This window comes from Crotalus tigris, unplaced genomic scaffold, assembly GCF_016545835.1.
Source record: "Crotalus tigris isolate CLP2741 ecotype Arizona unplaced genomic scaffold, ASM1654583v1 scf7180000018690.2240587, whole genome shotgun sequence".
Taxonomy (NCBI): Eukaryota; Metazoa; Chordata; class Lepidosauria; order Squamata; family Viperidae; genus Crotalus; species Crotalus tigris.
The window spans coordinates 1,808,835-1,814,902 of NW_024097149.1; the positions used below are offsets into that span (position 1 = coordinate 1,808,835).

General features: G+C 37.8%; 1 long non-coding RNA gene across 1 annotated transcript; it reads right to left on the reverse strand.

The window, feature by feature from the left end:
- Positions 1 to 771: 771 nt before the first annotated feature.
- On the reverse strand, positions 772 to 5,271 carry LOC120313490. The gene is made up of 3 exons (XR_005558156.1): positions 4,985 to 5,271; positions 2,791 to 3,013; positions 772 to 1,412 (listed from the first exon to the last, which is right to left on the reverse strand). It is a non-coding gene; the product is annotated as an uncharacterized LOC120313490 (long non-coding RNA).
- Positions 5,272 to 6,068: the final 797 nt, after the last annotated feature.

A 6,068-nucleotide genomic window follows, 5' to 3' on the forward strand; every position in this document is an offset into this window, starting at 1 on the left:
CATGTGATCAAAATTCAAATGCTTGGCCACTGGTTCATACTTATGACCGTTGCTGTGTCCCAAGGTCATGTGATCACCTTTTGCAATCTTTTGACCCCAAAATCCATGGGAAGCCACATTCACTTTCTTTCGCCTGTCATCTCTGCCCAACCAGCAAGATCTGGAAGAGTTGGCACACTCCAGATACCAGCCATAAAGCCTGGCTATGTTGGGACCCCTGAACCTGTTGGATTTTCATAAAACTGTGAAAATCTGGTTCTCATAGGAGGCACTGAGATAGGTGTAGTGTAGATTTACTCTTGATAGTTTCTTCTTGATGATCATATTCATTCTGAATTAGTTATCTAGTTGTTATTATTTGGAATGGCATGGTGGCCTAGTGGTGAAGACACTCGCCTCCCACTCGGAAGGTTGAGAGTTCAATCCTAGATAGCAGCAGATGTTTCTCTCCTAGGGTGCAAAGAAAAAAAAAATCTGCTGCAAACTCTGTGTGGCATCAGGAAGGGCATCCGGTCAGTAAATGCTCAGCTGCATTGTCTTGACTCTACCCCAAATTAAGGGATTGCAAAGTCATGAGTTTTTTTAATCTATTAGTTATGATTTATAGGTAACAACCAACACTTTGAATTACACCCAGAATAATACTGGTAACTAATGCCATTTACAGGAAATTACATAGGCAAAATGAACAATACTCATAACTACTAATGCAGTCACATTGTGGATGAGTGATCTTCCACGTTGGTCTTAGCTCTCCCCATTTTTAAAATTGATTCCTGTGTACCACTTACCTTGCTCTGAAACAGGTTGCAAACCCCAGCCATTGGGGATATAATGCAACCCCCACAATCAGTACAGCAGGTAAACAACTCAATCTTCTTTAGCTTAGTACATTGGAATAAAACTCTCCGCATTATTGCCTATCTAGCTAGTGATTAAATGTAAATTCATGTGTACATTCATAATAATAAAGGAAAAAGCATGTCCATGGCAGAAATATTCCTTAATTAAATGCAGCCTCCACATTGTTACTTCCAGTGGATTAACTGATTAATAAACAACTGTTCCTTATCAGTGCTGTGATTAAGCACTGTGTGACCTTTATTTAAAAAATGATGAATAGGAAGGGGAATTCCTGTTGTAATTAATCTGTTGCTGTAAAAGAAGTGTTATGAGCTTTAAGAGAACCAGGTTCTCTAAAGTGTCAAGCAAAAAAAAAAAAAGTCCTTCCAGGAACAAAAACATTAGTTTTGTTCTAATGTTTAATGTTTATTAGCTGCAACAGTAATTTGATCAGAATAAGAATATGTGGAGTTGGTCTTTCATACCTGGTCTGCAAAATGTAGATGTCCATTAGATGCCAGGAAAGTATCCGTATCTCTTTTGCTATCACTTAAGAGTCATCCAGTTTTCTGTAGACCAAACAGGATAGGTTTAATTAAGAGTTATCGTTCAAGGTAATTACTTTCCTATTTTTATATTAATTGTTTTATTTAGTATCCTAGTATGATTTATGTTGATTGCTTATTTAGCATCCTATGACCCTCACTGAGTGTTGTATCTTATGATTTATATAAATGTTTTGTATGATTATAATCATGATTTATCACTTGTTACTTGTATGTACACTTAGATCTTATGCATCAGAGACAAATTCCTGGTGTGTTCAATCACACTTTGTCAATAAAGAATTCTATTCTATTCTATTCTATTCTATTCTTTGTTTTCCAACAGTCCTTAGAGCAGGGGTAGGCAACCTTGGCTCTTTTATGACTCGTGGACTTCAACTCTCAGAATTCCTGAGCCAGCATGGCTTAGCTTGGAAACCTTTCCCTTTCCTCTCAGCTTGGCTGTCTCAGGAATTCTGGGAGTTGAAGTCCACGAGTCATAAAAGAGCCAAGGTTGCCTACCCCTGCCTTAGAGTAATGCAGTAGGGAAACAACTACAGGTAGTTCTTGACTTACAACCATTTCTTTAGTAATCATTCGAAGTTATGACAGCACTGAAAAAATTGATCTATGATCATTGCAACATCCCTGTGGTCACATCACCAAAATTCTGATGCTTAGTAATTGGCTCATCTTTAAGATGGTTGCAGTGTCCCAGGGTCATGTCATCAATTTTTGTGCCCTTCTGACAAGCAAAATCAATGAGGAAGCCAGATTGACTTAACAACCATGTCACTAATTTACACAACTGTGGCAAGAAAGATCATAAAATGGGGCAAAACTCACTTAACAACTGTCTCAGTTAACAACAGGAATTTTGGACTGAATTGTGATCATAAGTCGAGGACTACTTATATTAGGATGCCAAAGCCCTCCATGAATATCCAGAGTATTCTGTGTCTGATGTATTCTGTGTCTGAGAGCAATCAACCAACGGAATAGTTGGACTCAAATTAACTTGAGGCTCCAAAAATAATTGAATCAGGCATATGATATAAATACCATCCATTCATTCTAAATCTAAGGCAAATGTAGACAATCTGTTCTTTGACTTTTGTTCCAGTACCTCCTACACTGAACTAGCTAATCTTCCACCATCCATCCTGAACTTAAGATAACAATGCTGTTAGCCTTTAAAGTTTGTGAAATGAAATTCAGATGAAGGATATTAGGAAACAGCCTATGTTTCGAGGGCCAGTGCAGTGTTGGGGTCAACATGCAGGGCTACAATTGGAACTCATTCCCATTTAACCCTAGCAGTTTGCTGGATGACCTTGAGTCAGCCTAACCTATCTCATTATTGATGTGAAATTAAGTAAAGCTTCTACATACATCACCTTACCCAGGGGGAAAAGTTGTAAGAAGCCATCATCATTGTCATCATCATGATATTCATCCAAATGATAGAATTCTTTGTAGTCTCAGATGGAGAATTGTATATATAATCTGCTATGTGATCCTTTTTAAAGGACCTGCCAGGATCCAAGAGGCTTTGTTTGAAGTCTGCTGAGCTATAACTGGCACACAAAATTTCCATCAAAGTGTTGCTTGATACCTGCAAAACACTAAATAAAAAATGTCTGAGCACATTTGAGCCTAGTCCATTGTACCCCTCCAGCCAGTGCTGTCAGTTTACAGTTTACAGTTGTGTCGTGCAAACTCAGAAAATAGTCCTTATGATTCTATAAACTCTATCATTCTACAAACTCAATAAGCCACGATGAAGCCATGTAAATAATTCAATATACAGGTAGTCCTTGACTTACACCCATTCATTTAATGACTGTTCAGATTTACAATGGCACTGGGAAAAAAATGAGTTATGACTGGTTTTCATACTTATGATGGTTTCAGTATCCCCATGGTCATGTGATCAAAAGTCAGATGCTTGGCAACTGGCCTGTGTTTATGACAGTGGTGGTTGGGTGGGAGGGAGCTGAATTAGAAGTTATTTGTTATATACAACCTAACTTATTTGACTTATTCAATAAATCATGGTTAAGTCACGTAAGCAATGATCCCATCTTACTGTGCTCAGGTTGCTAATCCTGTCAACTCAGACAGCTACCTGCAGTTGATTGGATCTAGATGCCTTTCTGTATCTGGAAATAAGCATCACAGATGGCAAGGCTGCCCCTGAGAAGCAATATGTGGGTTGCCTGCCTTCTTGGTTTGTACTCTCCTGGGAATAAATGCCTGTGGGGACAAGCTAGCAAGGGAGGAATTAAGCTTCCCCTGGATAGTCTACAAGCCACCTGCTCCATGCTGGCTAACAGCAATAATGTTAGACAAAGAGGCTGATTGTGAGGATTCTACTAGCTGCCATCCAAAATTTTGAGCTCTGAAAAGTCCAAGATCCATTTAGAACCATATAAAGCACAGAGCTTAAAATCTGACGACTTATTCACGATTGGACTGTAATACTAAAAGCTATCTGCGTATTTAGACAGCTACGATATTTCTGCAGCGCGAGACCCTTGCTATATCCTTGTGAGTTCTGAATTAATCTTAAGAGCTTTTCTTGCAAGTAGCACTAATGTGATTCTCTGCTATAATGTGCAATCAGCAAACATGCAAAAAAAAAAAAAAAAAGCACCTGCCCAGAGAGCTGATGTGAGAAAATCCACCCATAGATCTTGCTTTCTGGGTTGAAATCCTGTTTCATGCTGCTCAGATATCTGCATAAGAGGCTAAATTCTTGAAACTTCTACAACATATGCTTCTATTGAGTTTTGCTTGGTGGTTTTAAACTTACTTTATCATTGAGACTCTTGGAGAACTCTGCTGGAGCTATACATTTTCTCATTACTCATAAGTTGAGTAATCACCTATCACTCCCTGGCTGCTCTTTTTTCGTGTGGTCATCACACAAATGATGCAAATTAAATAACCCGCATGATGTCACTTTTCCTGTGCTTGGACTGCCATGCACATACCCATTGGCCATCTATAATGAAATTAGTTCAAGAAGACCACATTTATTATACTTGAGAATTTCTCCATCATCAGAGCTTAAAAATAGTAATCCTAATTGTTTAATTCCTAGGAAACGCGCATTGGCTGTTTTCTTGATGTTCTTTAAGGTTGCCATTCTGTTGTTCACTTCCCTTAAAGAACATGAAGAAAACAGTCAATGCGCGTTTCCTAGGAATTAAACAATTAGGATTACTGGATGGACCGATGACTAGGTTCAGGAGCCGTGCGCAAAACCGGCCAGTATTATAAAAAGAGACTCCCATCGACCTATTTTTAAGCTCTGATGATGTCGGTAGTGCTGACCGACGAAAGCTCAGCATGTTATTAAACGTTTTTAGTTTAATTTTATCCTGGTGTTCGCATTTATTTGTTTTTACTGTATGGCTTTACCCAGGATTTGAATTTTTAATGAAATTATATATAATAGCTATTCCATTCTCCCTTAATTCTTTGTTAGCAATCCAAATTTTATTTTATATATATAGTTGCTATGGTGACAGCATAAATATAATCAGTTTCAAGCCAGGCTCTCAGGTGTCACTGTCAGTTTTATTTCATACCTTCTTCTTGGGTGTATCCAAAGTTCGCAGAAAGTGCATCTCTTCAAACTAAGTTGGTCTGGAACTTGACATGCCCTGCAAGTAGTTTTAGGAAAAGTGATTTACATGATTATATGAACTGAAATCCTGTTCTCTTTTACATAATAGGTGTCCCACAGTTATCTTTTAAAGAATTCATGTGTTTCCATAGTTCTTCCACTGCCTTTTCTTATAAATGAGAAATATTTCCTATGTGTTTTTTCTTCTTCTCATTTTCCCTGGCCTGGATTCCAAATCCTGGTATCAAAGTTGAGTGAGACATCTTAGTATCCTTATCTTCTTCTAGTCCTACAACCTTAGCTACCATTCCTGGCAGTTTTCCAGGTGTTGATTGGCTTCTATTAATTTAAGAAGAAAGCTGTTGTTGTTGTTTTTATAGATAACCTAAAGTCTACCTTGGCAATCTTCATTGAACTGCTGCCAGCCTCTCAGCTAATTTGGTTAAGAAGAATCAAAAAGCATTAGTTGATTGTCTATAGCCTGACGGGGCATAATTACTGCCTTCTCTTCATTAAGTTGCGCATGTTCAGTCTCTATTTTGATTTGGCATTCTGACTTTGTAGCACAAAGCAGTTCTGGTATGGAAAACCCTGTCAAAGTATGTGTCAAACAGTCCCACGAAGATCTTAGCTTTTTTCCTATGAAAACTTCACACAGTTGCTGCTCTTTGATATCAAGAGACTTTCCCCAAATCTCCCTCAGGCACTGAAATCATGCAAAACTGATTCCTGTCTTCTCCCAAGATTTCATCCTAAAGTTTCTCATCCAGCCTATTTCGAAAGCCAGCAATCCCTACAATAACACGAATGTAAGAATACCATTACCTAATAAAAATTATTAGCTTAAATATAAGATAGTAGATATGGAGAGAAAAAAGAGGAAGTATTAAATGTTGAAACAAGAGAAATTTTGGTTATTAAATTTAAGATATTTGGAAATTACCAGAAAATAAGAATATTCTATTGTATTATTAACCCACTGATGTAAGATCCAGGGATGAATTGTGGCAAAGGGAATTGGGGTTATTTAAAATTGGGAAATTTAT